The 25,877-nt window shown below is 38.0% G+C and overlaps 1 pseudogene; it reads right to left on the reverse strand.

The window, feature by feature from the left end:
* Positions 1 to 22,644: 22,644 nt before the first annotated feature.
* LOC143270061 (PTB-containing, cubilin and LRP1-interacting protein pseudogene) lies at positions 22,645 to 24,798 on the reverse strand (annotated as a pseudogene).
* Between the last annotated feature and the right edge of the window lie 1,079 nt (positions 24,799 to 25,877).

The following is a 25,877-nucleotide window of genomic DNA, read 5'->3' on the forward strand; positions in this document are numbered from 1 at the left end:
ACCTTTCCTTCCTAAGGCACCTGATTGGTGTAATAAAAACCTGAACAACCAATAGCTAAACAGAAAATGGAAAGGTGGGGCTGGGAGAGAGAGAGAGAGAGAGAGAGAGAGAGAGAGAGAGAGAGAGAGAGAGAGAGAGAGAATAAATAGGAGAAATCTAGGCTGTAGAAGAATGAGAGGAAGAAGCGGGAGAATGAGAGGAGTAGAGAAGGAGGGACATGCCTGGGTCAAGAAGCCAGGGAGCTGTCAGCCAGAAAAACATGAAAATCAGTGAAAATAAGACATAAAGCAGAAAGAAAAATAATAAGACACAGAGCATAAAGTAGATAAAGAGAAATGGGTTGATTTAAATTAAAAGAGCTGTCCAGGAACATGCTTAAGCTAGGCTGAACATTCAAAACTAATAATAAGCCTCCGTGTCATGATTTATTAGCTGATTCATGGCCCAAAAGAAAAAGCCTAATACAGGGAAGTTCTGCTGTTAGCCTACTTGCTTGCCTTGCTGGAGTGGCCTGTGAGTTCCCAGGGAAAGCCTACTGAATTAGGGACTGGAACAAAATAACAACTAGGGAAGGGAGAAATATTTGGAATGTAAGGTCTTTATAATTCACCAGAAGTGGTGGCAGGGGATGGGGGAAAACTGAAACAGGTCATCTGTTGCAGGGCTGGGAATTAGACTAGGGGATTAGAATTGGAGAAATGGAGGAAGAGGTGAACATCAGCAGTAAGCCTGCCTGTTCCCCCTTGTTGATGTGGTCTGCAGGTTCCCAGAGAAGGCCTGCTGGAATGGCCTGCAAATTCCCAAGGAAAGAATGCTGTAGTTGATGGATGGGACAAAGCAATGAGTTGTGGGAGGAAAGTTTGGAGGGAAAGATAATGTGTGGTCCACTGGAAATGGCTGTAGGGACTAAGATGAAGCTTCAATATATTGTCTTCTACCAACCTGGTGGTAGGAAAGGGCAATAAGTTTGGAGACAGAGAGAGATGAAGTTCTGCAATAAGCCTACATGCTTCCCTTCCGGAGTCTCTGTTTTCTAAGTAGAAACAGAAATGAAGTGGATCCAAGCAAATGGTAAGTGGGAAAAATTAAGTTTGTGGGAAGGGAAAACTGTGATCAGAATGCAGATTAAAAATCTATTTTCAATAAAAATAATAAGAAAACTATCCAACTTCAAAGAATGCTAACAAACTTAATAGATATCACAGTAAAAATGATACATAGAGAAATAGTATAAGAAAATGTGTTCAATACATCATGTGCAAAATGAAAAAATGTTTAAAAAATAAGAAATATCTGAGAATTGAAAGTCATTAATATTATACTTAATGGTAAGTCTTTAATAATATATATGCCTTTATTATAAAATATTATATGCAAAATATTATATACTTTTGAATACATTTTATGGCAATGATTATCTTCTACAACATATTTCAAGAAATATTCTTCCTAGATGATGAGTAAATTGAAGGCATGGGTTAAACACTCATTTGGGTCATAATTTCTATTAGATCTTGATATACACGTGTTCAAGTCTGTACACAGTTTGAAATGGGGATTGTTTTGTCTTTCTCTTCAATTGATTTTCCTTATTTCTGATTCTATGTGCATAATATTCTCCATAATTATTCTAATTATAACAGATCATGATCTGTGTGGCTCAAATTATTTTCCATTATGATTGACATGGCGCAGTTTATTAAATGGATTTTATTTTGTATTATAGTCACTTAATTGGCAAATGTGTATTTGTTCAACATAATATATATAATGCATATTTGCTCTCCGAATAATGCATATCCATTCATAGGAATACAATGACTTACTGTACTGTTTCATATTTATTAAAGGAGATTTAAGCTTTTAAACTAAAGTTAATAATTTTGTGAGGAAGAGGAAATTGGTTAACTACTTCACCTCATGGGTTAGGGGTGATCTCATATCTTCAAGATAGGTGATAGATGTTCTTATGGTTGAGGTACCTTGCTGACATACCTTCAGGTTAATCTTTTGGAAAAATGGTTAATGTCTTTATAAAAGAAAACGAACTGGCATTTGTCTAGACATGTATGGGAGTCTTTCATATTTACTGAAAAATATTGTTGACTTGATTTGTGAAAATATTTTTAACCATTAATATGTTAACTTTCTGATGTTTGTAGAATGATACAATTTATGCATTTTGATAATTCATATATTCTTATTCCCATATTTTATTCTAGGTAATTCCATTTATGAGCATTGTACACTAAATGTTATTAATATTTTCCAGCTAGGAATTATAAAAGATTTGGCACTGTGATGTATATTTTAAATATTTTGACATTTAATATTTATAGTGGCTAAAAACATGAAGTTTCAGATCCATATAATGTAGGGTAATACTTATATACACTTCTTGCTGTTTCAGTGTTTCAGGTTTAATGATTAGCTCTTTGATCAATTTTCAGTTACATGAAAATGTGAACGATGCAAGAAAATTTTTGGAATTGAAAAATGTTACACCAAGTAAGGTAATTCAGGCTTAGAATGACAATTATTAAATGTCTCTCACATGCAAGTTTTGGCTTAATATTATGAAATATATATGTATTTGTGGAATCATGGTTACATATGATAAAACAAGAAATGTTCCAAGAAGATGGGGTGAAAGAATGTTAAGGAGGTTTGTGAAATGTTTGTATGATGTCATTCCATGACAGATAACAACTTCCTACACACTACCATTAGGGAACTGGTGACAGACCAAAGGGAGGATACCAGCAAGTCCAACTTGGTAAACCATGGAAGTTTTTTGTGTGTTTATTTGCTTGTTTTGTTTTGTGACTCCTTATAGAACTATGATTGAAGAGATACTGAAGCAGAAATTCTCAATGACATATGCATTACAAAAAATATCTATTTTATCATGGATGACAGACCATAAAACGTGCAATAGTGGAAGTCACTGAACAGCATTCAGGTAGTGCCACAAGTTGAAAGTTTCCTCTCAAGTTAATTCAGGTGCCCTGACCTTCTTCCAGGCAGATCAGCTGGACTCTGCTTCTTTCTGCACAATTTGGCTGCTCTCTGTTTCTCACAGGCTGCTGACTCTGTTGTTCTTCACTTTTGGCTGTTGATGTGGCAAGTCTCTGGCTTTTCTGGAACTTGTCTATTGTGTCTCCCATTATTCCTTGCTGCTTATATATGCTTTGGGAAGAGGGCCTAGTTAATCTGGTCAGTTTCAGGAATTTTCTTGAAATATTTAATTCCTAAATATAATGAGGTTCCCTGCAGGGTGAAATGTTTCACCTACCCTTAGAGCTTCCTGTGTCTAAAGGAGATTCTCTCAAGAATGAATGACCATGTCATAGAGGAACTTGATACAAAACAGCAATAAAATATATGCAATAAGAAAGTCGAAGGAGAAATACTTAGGTCAGAATAATAAAGATAGGATATGATGGAAATTAGATTTAAAAAAACCTAAGTAAACCTGATAATGCTATTTATAAAGCCTGTTACTTTGTAAATTAATATTAAAAATAATGTTAAGTCAAATTTGGACTAGCTCAAGACCTGTGATCTGTGTCTCATTGTCTATGCTGTCTCTCAACATGTGTTCCACTTAATTTCTAGAATTTTTTCACTCTGCAGTGGAAACAAAACATCCCAATTCATGATTTCTCATTGATACAGTAACTCTCATTTTGAGATAATTTAGTACCACACAGAACAGTGTTTGGCTTTCTCAAAGCTACTGTGAACAGCAATCTCTGACAACAAAGTACGGTGTAAAGGAAAAAAATCTCCCTAATATAGAAGGAATTACATGGGTCACTATGAATTTTACAAGGGCACTTTTTAAAATTTAAATGTGTATTACAGAAACCTACCCAGCCATGGGCCTGAATTTTTATTTCAACAATACTGTAATAGGTAATTGGATGTGATTTTTTTCAAACAAACGAAATGCATACTCCCACAATGTTTCACTGTAACCATTTATTCTCTGCCTGTCCAGATCAGAATTACTTTCTGTTTTTAAAATTATCTACTGACAATCTTTGCAATACTTTCATTGTAGTTGCATCACTTTATTATCTCACACATAGTATGGATTATTCTTTATCATCTTACACATAGTATGGATTATTCTTTATCATAGACTCCAATCTAATTAGGCTCAACTTTAGAGGCTTTATATTAAATTGACTACTTCTGTAACTAGAATTTTCCAACTAGAGAATATAGGGCATGTGTGTCTGGTAGTATGGAGTGATTATATATCTTTCCAGAAACAGAAATCAATGAATTCCAATAATCATATGAAAGATAAAGAAGGAGACTTCAGAGTACCAGTTATTATTTATCATGTTTTTCAGAAGGAAGGTGACTGTATTAATTCATCCATAACTGATTTATACAAGGATACACTGTAGTTCTCTAAGATATATGTAATTTATTTACTTTTGTTATTTAATGTAAGGAAATATAAATCACTTTTATTGTCACAATATGGAACACCTATGAATTTGTGAATGACTTGTTAAATTGTCATGAGCAATCTTTCTTTGTTTTTATAGTTTATATGCATAGTCACTTTATATTTCATATTAGTAATATTTATAATATTCAGTACTGACGTAAAACTACTGGATATCTGCCAGTAAAATTTTGTTTTTGAAATAAGTATATTATATTACAGAAAATTTGAGGAGAAAGAGATGGTAGATACCACATGAAAACACTGAGTTCCTCTTCCCCCTAAGTTTCTACTTTGCATTTTTTAGACCTATAGCACAAGTGTTGAATCTATATAAGTTCATCATTACCAACAGAACTTTATTTTTATGATAGTTATTCTGTTTTATAAGGTTCATTATTTTTTAATGTGGACACATTTATGTAATATGCATCCATTGGTATAGAGCAACACACTATCTCACTGGTCCAATATTCCCCTGTGTTTTAGGCAATGCAGCTCTACTCACTATAATTTATTCAGTGTTCTTAATTAGATGCACAGAAAAGGCTTTTCCACTATTTGGTTTCACAGATAAACTCATATTTTGACAGAACATTTAATGATGAGTGAACCTTGTGAACTAAAATGTTAGATACAACATGTCTGTTATACCTGATTCAATGACTTTTATGGTCAAATGGAGTCAATAGTAGAGCAGAAGTTCAAAGTGCATACATCTAGAAGAAGACTTAATTTCTAAATTCAAATTAATTTGTTAACTTGGAATCTATTAAATCAGTATGATTGTTAGTTACCAACAGTATGAGGTTCAAACTATATTAGGATAAGTGTGGAAATATATTGGTAGGAAGACATGCATGTATCATATAACAAATGTCCTGTGGTTGTTGCAGTGAATAAGAATGCAAGGCATATCAATAGTGTCTGGGTTACAGAGCATTAAGTTTCACCTATTTTAACAACTTGGGCCATTCCTGGCTTGGACTATTTCTAGCTATTTCACTTTTCACATATTTCAGCATTCTCAGATATAATTCATTTCTCCATATACTGTTTTATCTAAATTGATCCATTGTTAAACACTTATTTTCTTCTTTCTTTTCCTAATTCTTTGTACCTATGGTTAAATAAGAAGATCCACAAACACATTTTACTAGTTGTTTTGTCTTTCATCTGAATGCAGGGACTTAGATGCATGTAAGAAATTATTCCCACAGTCTCCCACAATCTCCACAAGAGAAAGAATTTAAGGTGATTAGAATGGTACAAGCATGTACACACTTATGCACTCTGTATGAACCTGCTGGACACTGTAATCTCCATGAGTATCAGACTTAACGAATTTGCAGTCACTTCTATTACTATTTTATTACGTCATACTATGAGTATGATGCTCTCTGGTCTCTGTTTTTTTTTTTTTGTTTTAGTTTTTACCACCTGGTTTCTAGAGTTTCCAAACCTTTATTCACATCTTACAGAGTGCCTTCCTAGCAAAAAGCATGAATTTCACCTTGAAGGAAATGTGGTGATTGGTGGTTTTCTCCATTCATATTTTGCACACAGCCAACAAAACTATTTTTGCAAGTCTGTCAAACAGACAGATGCACAACAGCAAGAGTGTTTTAGCAATTCTTTTTCTACAGTAGCTGGGTCACTATGTCTTAGCCAATGTATAGATTCAAACATTAACAACCCCCTACTTCCCATTATATATTCCATATCTTCCAAATCTCAAATATCTTCTTTAATCTAGTTTTCAGGCTGACTAATTATATTCTCTCAAATGTAAAGAAAACTATTTGGTTTTACTCATTTAGGTTTCACATTTAATCAGTTCAAGCTCTAAGCATTATGCTGACTAACCTGTACCTATTTATGCTTTGAATGGTTTCAATATTTGGTGCCAAGAGAAGATTATCCAACAAAGATTTATGCACTACTTCAGAACATCCTATTAGCATAGTTTTTGGTCCTGCATGAAGAGATGATGCTACTGAAAGGAGTGATTACTGATTCCCTGATCTGACTGAAGAATGCTGATCTATAGAGTGTCAGGATTAAAATTTGGAATTCTTCTCTGCTGTGGATATGCCTTTATCTGTCACAGACTTTTGTATCTAATGTGTCTGCTAATTTTTTTGATCATCAGACAACTTTACCATACTTACCTGTTGTGCCATATGTATTTCATGTGGATTTTCTCATGCAGGTGTTCACAGATGCATTCATTGCCATTTAGTCATTGAGAATTGTGCCTTAATTTTTTTATCTTCAAGTTTGAGAGATATCTGGTTATAGTTCCTTGGTCTTGTTAAATGGAAATAAAAAATGTGTTTCAATTTTAAAGAAAGTAAACACATTGGATCCCACCAGACATCCACATAGATATACTAAAACACGTAAGTTTTTTCCCATAGAAGTGGTGATATGTGAAAGTTCAAAAATAGAAGAATTGTATCTTACACTGAACTCAGAACAAAAAGTGGGAAAATGAGAATGCATAGCTGTAGTGAGAGTTCCTGAAGAAAGCATTGCAATTGTCTTGATTCTGGAGTATTAGCACCTGGGCTTTGATCTACCTTTTGTGACTGTTAACCTTTTGTGTTTGTTACCTTTTGTTTGAAGTATGTGAATCTTATTTGAGTTCTTCGTGAAGGGCTCAAAATCTCTGCAAAACTTGGTTGTTTGGGGACTTGAAAAACCAAGATGCCATGTGACTGAGAATTGCTTTGGCATTTGTTTCTGTGGGGAGCTTCAGAGAAAAGGTTTTGCTTTGTGGAAATCAAGTTGCTAAGGTATAAATTGTATAACAATGAAAAGGTCTTTTGGGAATGGGCAGTCAGTTCACCAGAATCTGCCTTCCCTTTGTGCTGCAAAAGTGAAAATTCATCCTAGAGTCACCCTACTTATTCCACAGACCCTATGAAACAGAGCACCTGACACAACATGGCCCAAATTCTGAAAAGGAAGCACAACAGGTGAGGCTTCAATTGGGAATGAAGAAAGAAGGATAAAGCAGGAGGGGGAAGAGAGATAAATAACATTAAGGATTTTTGGGAACACCACAGGGAAACATTATTATTTAAGCTTACACAAATATGCAGATAAACATATATGTATATTATGTGTGTGTGTGTGTGTGTGTGTGTGTGTGTGTGTACATATAATATTAACTAGAATTGTGACAGACAAGGTGATAAATGATATCTAATAATATCCTTAGTGCCAATTATGGGAAACTTCTTTTGAGTTGTTAGGAATACGGAACTAGAAATTCCCAAATTAATCTCGGCTATTGCCATGGCCCTCAGATGTTCCCCTGAACTAGAAGTTTAGGGCATCTTGCTGAAGACACCACACAGTTTAGACATAAGATGTAAATTAATTGAGATATAACTAAAATAGAAAGTTCTTCCCTGAGGACCAAGCCATCATAGTTTTAAAACTTACTGAGGAAGGTGGCAAGCTAGACAAGCTATTGACTGTCCTGCCCAAGTAGAAAAGTCTAGTAAGCACAACACACTGTAGCCTGGCAATACATTTATATCAGAGTAATAGTAGCCTTGATATATTATGGATAACCACTAAGTATGTAATTTGAATTAATACCAATGTAAGAAGTGCAAATATATCCCTGGAATATGGTCAACTATTCATGGTTGTATATGTCTTAGATTCTGGAGGGGACTCTATTATTTCCACATTATGTAAAACAAATATATTTTCTAACAATACTCTGAATACTTACTTTTATAATTCCAGGTAAGTATAGCTCTAGAGGCTTCTTATGGCATCAGGAAGAGGATAATAGAGAGATCCACAACTAGTCAAAATGAATAGATTAAGTGACTATGTGGTTCTCCACCACAATGACTAAACATACAACACAATGCCAAATATAGAGACTCAAAGAACTTCACAAAGGGTACATAAAGACTGTAAGAGAGAAGTGACCAAGAATACTGTTGTGAGATGGTGTCTTTTAGATGTAAAATCTCAACAATGACGTGGTTGGCTATCAAGACCTGCATAATGGCAACCTAGTTTATATATCAACATGGATGAGGAAACTTTCTAAAGATCTCATTCTAAAATGTAGAACTACAAGCTATTAATGGATTCTGAGAGAAGGAGAATTATTCTTCTCCAGGGATGAATACTCTGATAGGTTATCTACTACTAACTGATTAGCCTTTAACACAAGCATATATGAACAACATGAGATGGACTCAACATAAACGTGTGTGTGTGTGTGTGTGTGTGTGTGTGTGTGTGTGTGTCTGTGTGTGTATGTGTGTGTGTGTGTGTTTGTGTATGGCTCTGTGTGTGTTTGAGAGAAGTAAATTTACTAGTTACTGAGGAAAAATTTTATCAACCTGATATCGATTGAGATTTACAAGAAAAAAGAAAGAGGTGACAGAGGGTTTGAAATGATATAAATATAGTATTTTGTACAAAACTCTAAAAAATCATTGTACTTTTTAAATAGTATATATGGAGATTTAAATTTACATAATACCAGTTTGTCCTGGCCATGATATTTCCCACAGGAGATCAATGGAAATGCCTATCTTTTATCCAACACTGGTTATTATATCTATAATGTCCTATAAATTGAAACAAGGACTCTGGTGAAATGTTTCATTTGGAATCATGGGAAGAAACTTTTATTTATAAATTACAACCATAGATTTGACAGAAAATCCCCTGCTTTGCCTGTAGGATCATCATGGAAAATATCTGTAAATTGTGGGTCACTGCTGGAACTTTACAAATTTCTACAGGTAGAAATGGTCTTGTGTGGAAATACAAATCTGTATCCACTATGCTGATATTTCAGATGTCTGCAAAGGTAAATGAGAGTGGTGCTTGAATTGTTCAAAGGGCAAGAAAATAGACAGTTCCTTATATGCCTGCAATTATTTTGTTCATAATATGAAAAAGGGACACCAGAGAATTGTTGAAATTCAAAGTTCAGTATTTTTTTTCAACTCCCAGAATCTCAGACATGCTATGAAAAAGATGACCATGATATTATCCCATGACTTCCAATTGTATCTTCAGACTGAGATTGGGAGTTTTGGCAGTGTTCTTTTTCTTGTTTCTAATTCAGTTTTCATGCCAGCTTACATTTGTGCCCTTTGATATTATCCTCAGTAACCTAGGCCAATTTTCTTCACTGTTCCAGATGGCTCACAGGGAAATATCATTGTCAGTTAACATTATTTCCTTTGTGTTTTATTTCAGCTGGACCTGAATGTAGCTGCTCATACCAGATGACCACAAAGGCATTCAGTTTCTATTAGAAGAATTATTAGAAGAGGTGGTCAGAAATACTTTCTGCATGGTTTTGTGGAAATGATTCCTGTCATCTGGGTTTCATTTTTCCAAATATTCTGAAAAAATACAGTGAAGGTCTAGGAGTTATCAACAAATGCGTTTATCAGTCATGGTGGCATTGTTTGTGTCTATATTTTAACACAAAATGTAGGGCAAAAGTTATTGACATGGAAAGTCTGGGTCACAAACACAATACAAAATTTTACAAATAAAGATTATTTCATGTTAGTCTTATTTTATGACACTCTCATGCTTTCACACCACCATGGGAAGTTGTTCAGTTCATATATTTTATGGGAACAGTTAATGTTTCTAAATATCCAGAAGACACTTTCCTTCCTGTCTTGTGGATCTGCTCTTCCAATGCCCACTTGATGACTATGACTATAAAATCTTAGAGAATAGCCATCCTAATACTTCCTTGGAATTATTGCCAAGACATATTTTGGGGCCATTAGTGAAGAGAGTTACAATATATACTGTGTAGTGTATGCTGTTGCCTACAATTTACACCAGATGACTCTGAAACAAACACAAATTCGGCTATGTGAAAATAAAGAAGTGTTGGGGGCACTGTGAGAGTACCACCAGGCAGCATTAGAACTCATGAAACATGACTGGGCTGTTGGCAAACCACACCTGAGTGAGTCTTAGAGAGCCAGAGCCCTGAGGACTGTTATTTGAGGACCTCTTGTCATTGAGCATAGCTCTGATTGTTGCCTTCATGGTCACCATATCCCTCATAGTCCATGGTTTATATGAAAACTCTCAAGGGTTTTTGAGCCCCTCCCTGGGCAGTGTTACTGCTACTTACAAAAGCAGTGATTGACTTTTTCCAATCATTGCTGCTGAAGCAGATTAAAGGTTCAACTACCACCCTTGGAAAGAATTTAGACATATAGAATTGTTATTAATGTTAGGTTAAGGGTTTTTGTTAATGTCTCTCAGGTAGAAAACCTTGAACAACTTAAAATTTAAAAACTCATGTAGCTGAGTGAAGAAATTGTTAAGGTCAAGAAAAAAGAACAAAAACAATCTGGTTATTCTTAGCTGACTTGCCTTTTTCGCTAGGATGAGTTGGTGATCAAAGATGCTGATTAATTCCTTGTACACATTTTTCTTATGGCAGAAATAAAGAAGGGAAAGATCTTTCCCCTGACAGGTAATGTCTCTTCCATTATATCATGGCATTAGCCATGAAAGTTTGTGAAAGTTTGTAAAGGCAGTAAGCTACTTATTTCAGATTTTCCTGTATTTTATAAAAATCATAGGAAAGACTGTATTTATGTTCTTCCCAAAAGATCAGTGAAAACAGCTTCCTTGATAAATGGGGTGTCAGTAAGAATATAAAAATAAATTTCCAGTCAATTAGCAATGTTATTTTAGGAAAAGCCTTCAAATATTCATTGCAATATTTTCCACTTGAAAAATCGAGAAATACCCATTCAGTCCTCACAAGATTGGAACTAAATTCTTAGTGGTCAACATCATTGTGAATATGAAAAATACATTTTCACTTCATGAATTATCTCTTCTTATTAGTCTTTATACAATCAGTTCTTTCACTATGCACACAAAAACTTGATTATAGTTAGAAAATATGTGGTATGTTTACATTTTTCATATAACTTTAGATCTATCTAACACATTTTATTTTATGTGTAGTATACTTACTTTAGCATGTTCTCTTGAAAATGACTGCTTTTTTAAAGATACTTCCATTTGGCACAGAATTTAGGTTCTGTGAAATTCCACACACATGATTTTTACTAGAAGTTAGTCTTATTTTTGAGACCACATTTTGACTCATTTAAATCCCAGATCTTTTGGATTCTCATATTTATGAGAACTTGAAGGTTTTTCTATTTTTCCTTTACATATTCTGATTAAGATTTCCCTTCTCACAACTCCTCTCAGATCCTCCTCTCCTTCCCTTTCCATACAAACTCAAATCCTTTCTTTCTTACTTGTCAGAAAACAAACAGACATCTAAAAAAATTATATTATAAAATAAAACAAACAAACCTGAATAGGTTAAAAAAAGAGAGAGCAGAAAGAATCAAAGAAAAAGTTTAAGAATTTAATAAATAATTGGCAAAATAGAACTAATGTTAAGCACACAATTAGGAAAATTGTGTACATAATCACTTTATTCTAATCTCATCACTTTTCTGAAACACATCAGGTCTAAGGAAATCATGGGTTAGAAAAGGGCAATCTTTTTGAGTTATTTTCTCCTACTTATGCACAGGTGCCTGGAGGGATTCTTCCTACAATTGTGAGATGCAAACAGCACAGAATAAGTATGAGGCTATGTATAAAATTCTGTGTAAGGAAAAAAGCTTCAGAATGTTCAGGTTGAAGAACAGTCCCTCAAACCTGCTGGCTGTGACTATCTAAAAGACAGCAGAAGTCAGATTCCCTTTGGAGAAGACAAACACTCACCTTCTGTTGACCATGCCTCTACTGCAGCCCTGCCTCAGCAAGAGGGCTTATCAGCTTTGCTACATCTGCCAGCCCTGGAATCTGAAGTGAATACTGTGTCTATTGTAAACCAAAGACTCAGGGCAGCACCAGAGGGCGAAAGCCTTCTGCTTTTCAGAAGTGGGGGCTGTCTTTGCACCCCATCTCTTAAGCAAAGGTAGAACAATGCAGCAGGATGGAGAGCCTAAGACCCTGTAAAAACCTTGACATGGAGTGAGGCAGCTCACTCCCAGGACTTAAGTGCTAAGTGAGGGGTGTGGTCGGCTAAAGGGATAAAGTAGGTAAGAAAGGCTGAATTCAAGGTTGAAAGACCACCTACTGTGTGTGTATCAGATACTTCCTAGGTACACAGTAGGTGTTGAAAAAATGTGGCTTTGAGGATCTCTGGTCCAAGCTCTCAGTCTAATTTAGCTTTCAATCCCTATATCTGGGGTACCTAGGATAGAGCTCCCCCACCCCTCAGCTGAGGACTGAACCTAGGGCATTGTGCTTGCCAGGCAAATGCTCTAAAACTGGGCTAAATCCCCAACCCCAAGCTGGAAGTTCTCTTAACACAAGCTAGGAAGAGAATGACAGTGTCTCTCTATAAATCAATTAATGAGTTGTGATTAGAATGGAAGCCACTTTATGTGATTCCCACGTCTTTAGGAATTGCTTATGCTGGTGTGATATCAATTAGGAAAACCAGAACACCCTGTAGAATACATATTGGAGGCTTATTTTCTCCACTCCATTTTACCCAAATATCCACATCTTCAGTACCCTGGACCTGCTGGAGTTTGTAAAGTCCTTGGTCATACCCACCTTGATTGGTGAGTGTGTGGGCAGGATGTAGTGTCTGTCTTGCTTGAAATGGGGTAAGGCTAACTGGGAGGTGAGAAGGTTTATTTACAGCTTAATGTCCCTCCTACTGCTTCAGAGATGGCTGGGGTGGGTGTGGGTGGGTGTGGATGGAGCTAGCTGTAAGAAGGGAAGTGGGGAAAAGTGATTCAAGAACTAGGAAACATCGGGAGGGAGCAGGCAGCAGTTAAGATGAAAGGCATTTTTTCCTTTTGCTCAGAGGCTAGTATTGCAACATTTAAAGCAAGCTCCAAATGGAGAAATTTCTATATCCATCCATCTTCTTTAGAGGAGATAGGTGTACTGCCAGGACCTGGCTTGTCTCTCTTTATTAAGAGAAATTATTAATAAAAATTTTATTAAGAAATTTTCTACTCACTCCACAAACTGTCCACAGATTCCCCCTCCTTCCTCCTACCACCCCCAGCCCTCTTTCCCAAGCCACCCCACATCCCCACATTCCCCAAATCGAGGTCTCCCATGGGGAGTGAGCAGAGCCCATCACACTGACCTAGGCAGGTCCAAGCCCATTCCCACTGCACCAAGGCTGTGCAAGGCATCACACCATAGGCACCAGATTCCCAGAAGCCTGCCCATGCACCAAGGACAGATCCCCATCCCCCTGCCTGGGTGCCCCCCAAATAGTTCAAGCCAAACAACCCTTTTCTGTATCCAGAGGACTAGTCCAGTCCCATGGGGGCTCCACAGCCACCAGTCCACAGTTCATGAACTTCCTCTAGTGTGGCTGGTCATCTCTGCATGTTCTCCCATCATGGTCTCAACTTCTCTCGCCTGCAGAATCTCTCCTCTCTTTCACCATTTGGATTCCTGAAGCTCAGCCTGGTGCCTGGCCGTGGATCTCTGCATCTGCCTCCATCAATCACTGGACAAAGGCCCTCTGATGACAGCTAGGTTATTTGCTAGCCCAGTCACCAGAGTAGACCAGTCCAGGCAAGCCCTGGACCATTGCCAGCAAACCAAGGTGGGGTCATCCTTGTGGATTCCTGAGAGCCTCTCCAGCACTCTGCCTCTTCCTATTCCCATGATATCCTCATCTATCACGGTATCTTTCTCCCTGCCCTCCTACTCTGTTCCTGTTCCAGCTTGACCCTCCCATTTCCCTATGTTCTCATCCCCCACTCCTCACCCTCTGCCACCCCCCATGCAGCCTGCTGATGTAGATCTCATCCACTTCTCCTTTGCAGGGTCATCCATGTGTACCTCCTAGGGTCTTTCCCTGTTAGCTTGCCTCTCTGGGGTTGTGGGTTGCAGTCTGGCCATCCCTTTCCTCACATCTAGTATCCACTTATGAGTGAGTACATACTCAGAGTTTGTCCTTCTGAGTCTGGGTTACCTCACTCAGGATGATATTTTCTAGTTCCATCCATTTGCCTACAAATTCATGATATCATTGTTTTTTAATGCTGAGTAGTACTCCATTGTGTACATGTACCATATTTTCTTTATCCATTTGTCAGGTGAGGGGCATCTAGGTTGTTTCCAGGTTCTGGCTATTAAACATAATGCTGCTATGAACATAGCTGAGCATGTGTCCTTGTGGTAAGATTGAGCATTCCTTAGGTATATGTGCAAGAGTGCCTTAGCTGGGTCTTGAGGTAGATTAATTCTCAATTTTCTGAGAAATCACCATTCTGTTTTCCAAAGTGGCTGTACAAGTTCGCACTCCCACCAACAGTGGAGGAGTGTTCTCCTTGGTACATATCTTGTCCAACATAAACTGTCTTCAATATTTTTAATCATAGCCATTCTGATAGGTATAAGTTGGTATCTCAGAGTCTTTTTGAATTGCATTTTTCGAAGACTAAGGATTCCTTCAATGTCTTTCAGCCATTTGAGATTCTTCTGTTGAGAATTCTCTGTTAAACTCTGTAGCCCATTTTGTAATTGGATTGTTTAGTATTTTGAAGTCTAGCTTTTTGAGTTCTTTATATATTTTGGGATCAGCCCTCTGTCAGATGTGGGGTTGGTGAAGATCTTTTCCCATTCTGTAGGGTGTCGTTTTGTGTTATTGACCATGTCCTTTGCTCTACAAAAGCTTCTCAGTCCCATTTATTAATTGTCAATCTCAGTGTCTGTGCTACTGGTGTTATATTTAGGAAGAGGTCTCCTGTGCCAATTCATTCCAGATTATTTCCTACTTTCTCATCTATCAAGTTCAGTGTAACTGGATTTATGTTGAGGTCTTTGATCCACTTGGACTTAAGTTTTGTGTATGGTGACAGATATGGATCTATTTGCAATCTTCTGCATGTTGACATACAGTTATGCCAGCACCAATTGTTGAAGATGCTTTCTTTTTTCCATTGTACAGTTTTGGCTTCTTTGTCGAAAATCATATGTTCATAGGTGTGTGGATTAATGTCAGGTCTTCAATTTGATTCCATTGTTCCACATGTCAGTTTTTATGCCAGTACCAAGCTGTTTTTTATTATTAGAGCTCTATAGTAGAGCTTGGGGTCAGGGATCATGATGACTCCAAAGGTTCCTTTATTATAGAGGATTCTTTTAGCTATCCTAGGTTTTTTGTTTTTCCATATAAATTTAAGTATTGTTCTTTTGAAGTCTGTGAAGAATTGTGTTGGGATTTTTTCTTTCTTCCTTTCTTTTTTTAATTAATTTATTTTTATTTTATAATTTAATTTAATTTTACATATCAACCACGGATTCCCCTGTTCTCCCCCCTCCTGCCACTCCCCCTGGCCTTCCCCTTAGCCCACACCTTATTCCCATGTCCTCCAGGACAAAGACTCCCCTGGGAATTGAGATCAGCCTGGTAGATTCAGTCCAGTCAGGTCAAGTCCCCTCCTCCTAGGCTGAGCCAAGTGTCCCTGTATATGCCCCAGGGACATGCACCAAGGACAGGTCCCAGTCCCACTGCCTGGATGCCTCCCAAACAGATCATGCTAATCAACTGTCTCACTTATGCAGAGGGCCTGATCCAGTTGGGGGCTCCTCAGCTATTGGTTCATAGTTCATGTGTTTCCATTCGTTTGGCTATTTGTCCCTGTGCTTTTTCCAATCTTGGTCTCAACAATTCTTGCTCATACAAACCCTCCTCTTTCTCGCCAATTGGACTCCTGGAGCTCCACTTGGGGCCTGGCCGTGGATCTCTGCATCCATTTCCCTCTGTTGTTGGATGAGGTTTCTAGCATGAAAATTAGGGTGTTTAGCCAACCTATCACCAGAGTAGGTCAGTTCGGGCTCTCTCTCAACCATTGACAGTAGTCTATTGTGGACATATCTTTGTGGATTTCTGTGGGCCTCTCTAGCACTTTGCTTCTTCCTATTCTCATGTGGTCTTCATTTATCATGGTCTCTCATTCCTTGTTCTCCCTCTCTGTTATTGATACAGCTGGGATCTCCCACTCCCCTAAGCTCTCTTTCCCTCCACCCTTGCCCTTCATTCCCCCACTTATGTCCAGGTTGTTCATGTAGAGCTCATCCATTTCTCTGTCATTGGGTGATCCCTGTGTCTTTCTTGGGGTCCTGTTTTCCAGGTGGCCTCCCTGGAGTTGTGAGTAGCAGTCTAATCATCTTTGTTTTACATCTAGTATCCTCCTATGAGTGAGTAAATACCATGATTGTCTTTCTGAGTCTGAGTTACCTCAGTCAGGATGATTTTTTCTAGATCCATCCATTTGCTTGCAAGCCTCATGATGTCATTGTTTTTCTCTGCTGAGTAGTATTCCATTGTGTATATGTACCACATTTTATTTATCCATTTTTTCAGTTGAAGGGCATCTAGGTTATTTCCAGGTTCTGGCTGTGACAATCAATGCTGATATGAACATAGCTGAGCAAGTGCCCCTGTGGTATTTTTGAGAATTCCTTGAGTATATGTCCAAGAGTAGTATAGCTGGGGCTTGGAGGAGAGATTCCCAATTTTCTAAGAAAGTGCCATATTGATTTCCAAAGTGGTTGTACAGGCTTGCATTCCCATCAGCAATGGAGGAGAGTTCCCCTAGCTCCACATCCTCTCCAGCATAAGGTGTCTTCAGTGTTTTTGATCTTAGTCATTCTGACAAGTGTAAGGTGTTATCTCAGAGTCATTTTGATTTGCTTTTCTCTGATGATTAGGGATGTTGAGCAATTCCTTAGATGTCTTTAAGCCATTTGAGCTTCCTCTGTTGAGAATTCTCTGTTTAGTTCTATAGCCCATTTCTTAATTGTACTGTTGGGCGTTTTGATGTCTAATTTCTTGAGTTCCTTATATATTCTGGATATCAGTCCTTTGTCAGATGTGGGGTTGGTGAAGACCTTTTCCCATTCTGTAGGCTGTCGCTTTGCCTTGTTGACTGTATCCTTTGCTCTACAAAAGCTTCTCAGTTTCAAGAGGTCCCATTGATTGATTGTTTCTCTCAGTCTCTGTGCTACTGGTGTTATATATAGAAAGTGACCTCCTATGCCAATGCATTCAAGACTACTTCCTACTTTCTCTTCTATCAGGTTCAGAGTAGCTGGATTCATATTGAGGTCTTTGATCCACTTGGACTTAAGTTTTGTGCACGGTGACAGGTATGGATCTATTTGCAGTCTTCTACACTTTGATGTCCAGTTATGCCAGCACCATTTGTTGAAGATACTATTATGTCATCTGCAAATAATGAAAGCTTGACTTCTTCCTTTCCAATTTGTATCCCTTTATTCTCCTTATGTTGTCTTATTGCTCTGGCTAGAACTTTAAGTACTATATCGAATAAGTATGGGGAGAGCAGACAGCCATGATTTTAATGGAATTGCTTTGAGTTTCTCTCCATTTAATTTGATGTTGGCTGTTGGCTTGCTGTAAATTGCCTTTACTATGTTTAGGTATGTTCCCTGTATTCCTGATCGCTCCAAGACCTTTATCATGAAGGGGTGTTGGATTTTGTCAAATGCCTTTTCTGCATCTAGTGAGATGATCATGTGTTTTTTTTCTTTGAGTTTGTTTATATGGTGTATTACATTGATGGACTTTTGTATGTTGAACCACACTTGCATCCCTGGGATGAAGCCTACTTGATCATGGTGGATAATTGTTTTGATGTGTCCTTGGAGTCTGTGTGCCAGTATTTTATTGAGTATTTTTGCATCAATGTTCATGAGGGAGATCAGTCTGTAGTTCTCTTTCTTTGTTGCATCCTTGTTTGGTTTAGGAATCAGGGTAATTGCAGCCTCATAGAAGGAGTTTGGTAATGTTCCTTCTGCTTCTATTGTGTGGAACAATTTAGAGCGTATTGGTATTAATTCTTCTTTGAAGATCTGGTAGAATTCTGTGCTGAAACCATCTGGTCCTTGACTTTTTTGGTTGGGAGACTTTTAATGACTGATTCTATTTCCTTAGGGGTTATTGGACTAATTAAATAGTATATCTGGTCTTGATTTAACTTAGGTATGTGGAACCTATCCAGAAAATTGTCCATTTCTTTTAGGTTTTCCAGTTTTCTGGAGTAGAGATTTTTGAAATATGACCTGATAATTCTCTGGATTTCCTCAATGTATGTTGTTATGTCCCCCTTTTCATTTCTGATTTTGTTGATTTGGATTCTCTCTCTCTCTCTCTCTCTCTCTCTCTCTCTCTCTCTCTCTCTCTCTCTCTCTCTCTCTTTCTCTCTCTCTGTCTTTTGGTTAGTTTGGATAAGGGCTTGTCTATCTTGTTGATTTTCTCAAAGAACCAACTCTTTGTTTCATTAATTTTTTGTATTGTTCTCTTTGTTTCTATTTTATTGATTTCACCTCTCACTTTGATAATTTCCTGGGAGACTTTGCTTCTTCTTGTTCTAGAGCTTTCAGGAGTGCTGTTAAGTCACTAGTGTAAGATTTCTCCAACTTCTTTATGTGGGCATTTAGTGCTATGAATTTCCCTCTTAGCACTGCTTTCATAGTGTCCCATAAGTTTGGGTATGTGGTGTCTTCATTTTTGTTGATCTCTAGGAAGTCTTTAATTTCTTTCTTTATTTCTTCCTTAACCCACTGGTGATTCAGTTGAGCATTATTCAGTTTCCATGACATTGCAGATTTTCTGTAGTTTTTGTTGTTGTTGAAATCTAACTTTAAACCATGGTGCTTTGATAGAACACAGGAGGTTATTCCAATTGTTTTGTATGTGTTGAGATTTGCTTTGTGGCCAAGTATGTGGTCAATTTTAGAGAAAGTTCCATGGGGTGCTGCGAAAAAAGTTATATTCTTTTTTGTTAGGATGGAATGTTCTGTAGATATCTATTAGGTCCATTTGGGTCATGATATCAGTTAAATCCTTTATTTCTCTGTTAGGTTTTGATTTGGGAGATCTGTCCAGTGGTGAAAGTGGGGTGTTGAGATCTCCCACTATTAATGTTTGGGGTTTTATATGTGGTTTAAGCTTTAGTAATGTTTCTTTTACATACGTGGGTGCCCTTGTGTTTTGGGCATACATTTTCAGAATTGAAACTTCATCTTGGTGGATTTTTTTTTGTGATGAGTATGTAATGCCCTTCTTGATCTCTTTTGATTGATTTTAGTTTGAAGTCTATTTTGCTGGGTATCAGGATGGCTATACCCGCTTGTTTCTTAAGACCGTTTGAATTGGAAAGTCTTTTCCCACCCTTTTATTCTTAGGTAGTGTTTGTCTTTGAATTTGAGATGTGTTTCTTCTATGCAGCAGAGAGATGGATCCTGCTTTCATATCCATTTTGTAAGCCTATATCTTTTTTTTTCAATTTCTTTTTTTCTTTTATTTTACAATACTATTCAGTTCTACATAACAGCCACAGATTCCCTTGTTCTCCCCCTTCCTACTCCCCTCCCCTTCCCCCCAGCCCACCCTCCATTCCCACCACCTCCAGATCAAGGCCACCCCTGAGAACTGAGATCGACCTGATAGACTCAGTCCAGGCAGCTCCATTCCCCTCCTCCTAGACTGAGCCAAGCGTCCCTGTATAAGTCCCAGGTTTCAAACAGCTATCTCATGCAGTGAGCCCAGGACCTGGTACCACTGAAGCCTATATCTTTTTATAGGTGAATTAAGTCCATTGATATTAAGGGATATTAATGACCAGTGATTGTTCATACCTGTTATTTTTGGTGGTAGTGTGTGTGTACTTCTCTTCTTTGGGGTTTACTGCTGTGGCTTTATTTATTGCCCGTGTTTTCTAGGGTTTATCTTACTTTCTTAGGTTGGAATTTTCCTTCTAGTGCTTTCTGTAGGGCTGGGTTTATGGATAAGTATTGTTTAAATCTGACTTTGTCTTGGAATGTCTTGTTCATTCCGTCAATGATGATTGAAAGTTTTGCTGGGTATATTAGTCTGGGCTGACATCCATGGTCTCTTTGTATCTGCATTACATCTGTCCAGGGCCTTCTGGCTTTCAAAGTCTCCATTGAGAAATTGGGTGTTATTCTGATGGGTTTGCCTTTATAGGTCACTTGGCCTTTTTCTTTTGCTGCTCTTAATATTCTTTCTTCATTCTGTACATTTAGTTGTTTAATTATTATGTGGCAAGGGGACTTTTTTTGGGTCTAGTCTGTTTGGTATTCTATAGGCTTCTTGTATTTTCATAGGCATTTCCTTCTTTAAGTTGGGAAAGTTCTTCCATGATCTTGGTGAATATATTTTCTGTGCCTTTGAGTTGGTATTCTTCTCCTTCTTCTATCCCTATTATTTGTAGGTTTGGTCTTTTCATGGTGTCCCAAATTTCTTGGACATTTTGGTTCATGACTTTGTTGGCTTTATTGTTTTCTTTGACTGATGAATTTATTTCTACTGTATCTTCAATGCCAGAGAGCCTCTCTTCCATCTCTTGCATTCTGTTGGTTATACTTGCATCTGAAGTTCCCAATCGTTTACTCAGATTTTCTATTTCCAGCATTCCCTCTGTTTGTGTCTTCTTCACTTTTTTCTATTTCCCTTTTCAGGTCTTGGACTGTTTCCTTTATTTGTTTCATTGCTTTTTCATGATTTTCTTTCAGTACTTTATTGTTTTCTTCCAGTACTTTATTGTTTTCTTCCAGGACTTTATTGTTTTCTTCTAATTTGTTTGCCCTTTCCTCTAGTTGTTTATAGTGTTTTTCCCATTTTTTTCTTTTCCTCTACACAAGCCTCTAACTTCTTCATGATGTTATTCATAAGGCTGTTTTCTTCTGCTTCTTCCAATTTTTGATGTTCAGGTCTAGATGTTGGAAGCGGGCTAGGTTCTGGTGATGCTGTATTGCTCTTCATTTTGTTGTATGTACTTCTGCCTTGACGTCTGCCCATCTCCTTGTAGTTCATTCTTGGTCTTATCAGTGCACTTGGTTCAGACAGAGCTGACAGATTCAGGAAGTCTCTCTCTCTTGTCCAGATGGGAGCTCTCTTGTCCAAATGGAAACTCCGGGGCAGGATGGAAGCTCTTATCTAGATGGGAAGTCCAGAGCAGGATGGGCGCTCTTGTCCAGAAGGGAAGTCCAGGGCAGGATGGGAGCTCTTGTCTAGCAGGGAAGTCCAGGGCAGGATGGGAGCTCTCTCTCTGGTCAAGAAGGGAAGTCCGGGGCAGGATGGGAGCTGGGGGCAGATCTCTAAGTTTCAGGAAGTGGCTGGGGTCTCAGGCGGATGGGGGTGAGGGCAGGAGGGCAGGGAATGGAGATTGCAGGTTCTGCCGGGGGTCTTGGAGAAGGGGATCCTTCCCAGTGGGGCTAGAAGGGAACCCGCCTGGTGGCCAGAACCTGGGGCCAAGTTGGGCAGGTCATCCCCGGAGTGGCTGGTGCTCAGGGATGGCGTCCAGGCTGAGCCAGGACACTCACCTCTGGTCCTGAAGGGAAGTCCGGGCAGGATCCATTTCTTTATATCCTAATAGTTGGTAATAATAACATTCAAGGATCAGAAAATTGCATTACATTGATAATGAACGGTATAAATACAATTAGAAATATACATATAGCATTTTCTAACAATATCAATTTCAAATTTGTATACAATATAAAACAATCCAATCCTATGTAAAGTATTTAAAACTACTAATTGTCTTTTTCTTCTTCTCTTTTCTTTTCATTTCTTTCTTCCTTTCTTTTTTTAACAAGAACCTTAAATCTAATCTCCTTTGCTTAGCCTTTTTCCTAACTCTTAACAACTTGTAACCAACCCCCCTAAACAATGAAAATTATCCCAGACCAAAAACACACCAAAAAGACCAAAAAACCACCCGCCCCACACCACCTATTTGGGAATGTGGGCTTTGTATTCTTAAAATTGCTTCCTGCTGGGTATGGGTGAAGTTTTCTTTATCCTGAAAAGAAAAATTTTAGATTAATTGTCAAATTCTATGAAAGGTAACTATATCATTCATTATCCTCTCTGTGTATACTGCCAAATTCAGGGTTTATCTCAAGTCCTTATTCAAGTAGTCTTTTTTAAAAATATTTATTTATTTATTTATTTATTTATTTATTTATTTATTTATTTATTTTTTTAACATATTTTTATTAAAGAGTGAATGCATTTATCTAAAGAATAGTTTACAATTGTCATAAAGCACCAAGCATATCTTCAGGAGGTGAGTCCTCACCAAACGACTCCATGCTTATTGTACATGCCTTGAAACTGGACCCACACAGGGGACATACACACACACAAACACATACATGGACACATGGGTACAGAGACTAAAATACCAACACCATTGCTGTCTGGATTATATTAGCTTTCACTTAAGGCTTCTAAGGTACCCCATTGCCCTTAGCATCACCAGAAATAAAACACACCCTTTAAAAGAGCAATATCACTTGAAAAGGTGGCTCATGTGCCCTCTTAATGTGTCTATTCATCTTAAATGTGTATATTTTAACAAATACTTTCCATGATTATGATATGCAAAGATCTTGAAACTGAGAGATCTCAAGCTATCAATGATAATTTCTCTTCAGAACTGATAGTCAAAGGGGTTATTCTGACTCTAAGATATTACTGACTTCAGGACAACAAGGTCACATTTCCCTTTAGGTTTCCAGATAGACATGGGCAAACTGACTTGATTTCACTCATTCCCTACCTGAGTTCAAGGTTGAAGGATGGAGCAAGACTTCCCAGGCAATGTCATGTCAGAGTTTAAATTTCCCATGAAGGAGTCATCCAATGAGACTTAACCAAGTAAGTTACTATATATCAGGACTTAATAAGGACAACCTCTATAGACTTGGGCCACCCATTCTCCTTTTGTTCTAGGGTTTCTGATGTCTGAGACTTCCGGTAGGTCTGCTGACAGTTTATTGAATTAATTTGTTATTTTCTTCCCTGTTGGAGTCCTGCAATGTTTTGAGCTTCCATCGCTTTTTGGGAGACTGGGAGGAGAAAGAACATGGTGGGGCAGAAGGAGGAACATGATCATTAGTTGCAAGGATTCTAAGAAAATAGATCAAGTAAATACAATAGGAGGTTACTACTTGATATGCTCACGTAAATCAAAGCATTAGCTTTAACTGCGAATTAACTGCCATCTAGCGTGCTGTTAGTTGTAAAGCTCAATCCAAGCTCTGCTGATTCACCAGTACTGAGGAGAGTGTCTGCAAACATGCCAAGAGAGAGGAGCAATCAGTCAGTCACCTGGACTGGACATGTCCCTTCCATCCTGCGACCTCCACACCAGCATCACCTCCCCACAACACCCATCAGCCTAGGGATCACAGATATGCCTCTAACATTCTTGTTGGATTTCATAAGGCAGATTAGAACAGTCCATCAGATTATAGCCCGAGAGCATTTGCCTGAGAATGGTGAAAATAGTCGTGGAGATCTCCCACCAGGAAGTGTTGGAATAGGAGAAAAAAACCGAGCAGACAGTCTGGAACCTTCCTCCCCGCCCATACACCCACTCTCCTCATGGTCACAGCAGCAGCAGATTTCAATGTCACATAATTAATGATACATTTCTTTAGATTTAGAATTGCTCTTCTGAATTTAAAAAGCATGGTCAGCCAATAGTTTTGGCAGTCTTTTCATACCAAATTTGAATCATTGCAAATGCATCTATCTTCTGAAATTCCTTGCCCAATTGCTGCCTTCCCTGGAACATCTCAAATTCCTTCAGCCATCATCAGATTCTAATTCCTGGGAAGCCTCTTCAGAGGAGCTGCTCCTGTGGATCCGCCCATCACTCTTCATACTGTGGAAAGTCTTCCTGAAGGCCTCCATCATGGCATGTGCCAGCTTCTTGGCCTCCAGCTTGCTCTCACATTGCACAGCGTGGCAGTCCATCTGGTAAGACAGGTCATCATTGATCTCTCTGTACACTCAGGCGAAGATGTTGGGGCTCACATTGTGCTCAGCTGTGCAGTAGGCAATGCGAGCTACCTGGAAGGTATCCATGTGCACCGTTGTCTCACCCTTGTGGTCAAGGTGATGAAGCCACACTTGGAATGGACGGATCTCTAGGAGGGTGTTGGCTGGAAAAACGTCTTCTCGGGCCAGTGTGTGTTTCTTCCAGAGCTCAATGACTGGCTTCTCGGTGCACCCAGATAAAAACTGCATGCCTGTGGTGGAGACTTTCCCCAGATAGGTGACCTTGCAGCCACTGAGTCCTTGTCTTCATCAGTGGTGTGGTGGTACATAGTTCAATGGCTTCTGGCTCATGGAAGATGACTGCTGGTATAGGTTCCTTTTTCAGTGTTAGGACATTCAATTTAGACTTCAACATGGTCTGGAAGTGCTCCCCTCCTTGCTCTTGTCTCCCTGGAAAAGCCCTCCTGCTTCTGCTTTTCAAGTAGTCTTTGAGACTGGATCATTTCAGCTAGTCATCTCAAAATTGCTCTGAGCACCTTGTAGTTCAAAGCTGATCTGTAGATGATGTTTGTCAGTTTAGTGATATTGTTATTGTCCACATGGAATTGTTGTTGTTGTGGGGCCCCATCTTCTTCCTGGAGACTTCAGTTGATGTTAGGCCTGGCCGTGATTTCCTGCAGAAAACTGATAAGAGACTTGAACACAAAGACATATATATGCAGCTAATTGAAGCCTTTTTTTCTAGAATTAGTTAGTACTCTATATGACCATTCATATTTTAACAAAGTTTAAAATGTATATATATCTATATATCTATATATATTAATCTTGGAAATTTTGATATAAAATTTATATTTTAAGAAAAGTTTAAAGAATTAGAATAGAATCAAAGAGTTGAGATTAGTAAAATAATAGTCCCTTAATTAATTTGGTTTTCTCCTGTCACATAGCAGAAGATGGCTCTTTTCTTCTGGCATGATACAGGGAGTTTGCATTTTTCTTTTAACAACATGCTTGAGTTTAAAGGAGAGAGTCATTCTCCAACTCCAAAGTCAGCTTTAAATTTTAATTGAACTGGGACTATTAGAAGACCAATAGTGTTAAATTTCTTTAGAGAAGAGCAGAAACAAACATTTAGGAAGACTTATAAAAACTTTTTAGATGATATACCCATAGGCCATTTCCCTCTGTTTCCTGGGATAGATGATTTTCCATTTTCTTCAGTTGTCTCATCTGTCCAGTGTTCTTCAGATTCCTTAAACTTCATTATCCTAAAAGACAAAACCAAAAACCTTTCCCCAAGACTAATTTTGGGGATGTTCCTTTTTGGCAAGTTATTATCTGATTAAATGAAAAGGCATGTGTTACTCGTATAAGTTAGTTTAAATTGAATGTTCATTCTGGTTGATGAACTAATACCTCCTCTAATTAAGAGGTCTCTTTTGTTCAAATCGAACCTTTATCAATTTTGATGGTACCCACAGCTTATCTTCTCCTGTAGAAACAAAAGCAAAACC

This window comes from Peromyscus maniculatus, chromosome 22, assembly GCF_049852395.1.
Source record: "Peromyscus maniculatus bairdii isolate BWxNUB_F1_BW_parent chromosome 22, HU_Pman_BW_mat_3.1, whole genome shotgun sequence".
Classification (NCBI taxonomy): domain Eukaryota; kingdom Metazoa; phylum Chordata; class Mammalia; order Rodentia; family Cricetidae; genus Peromyscus; species Peromyscus maniculatus.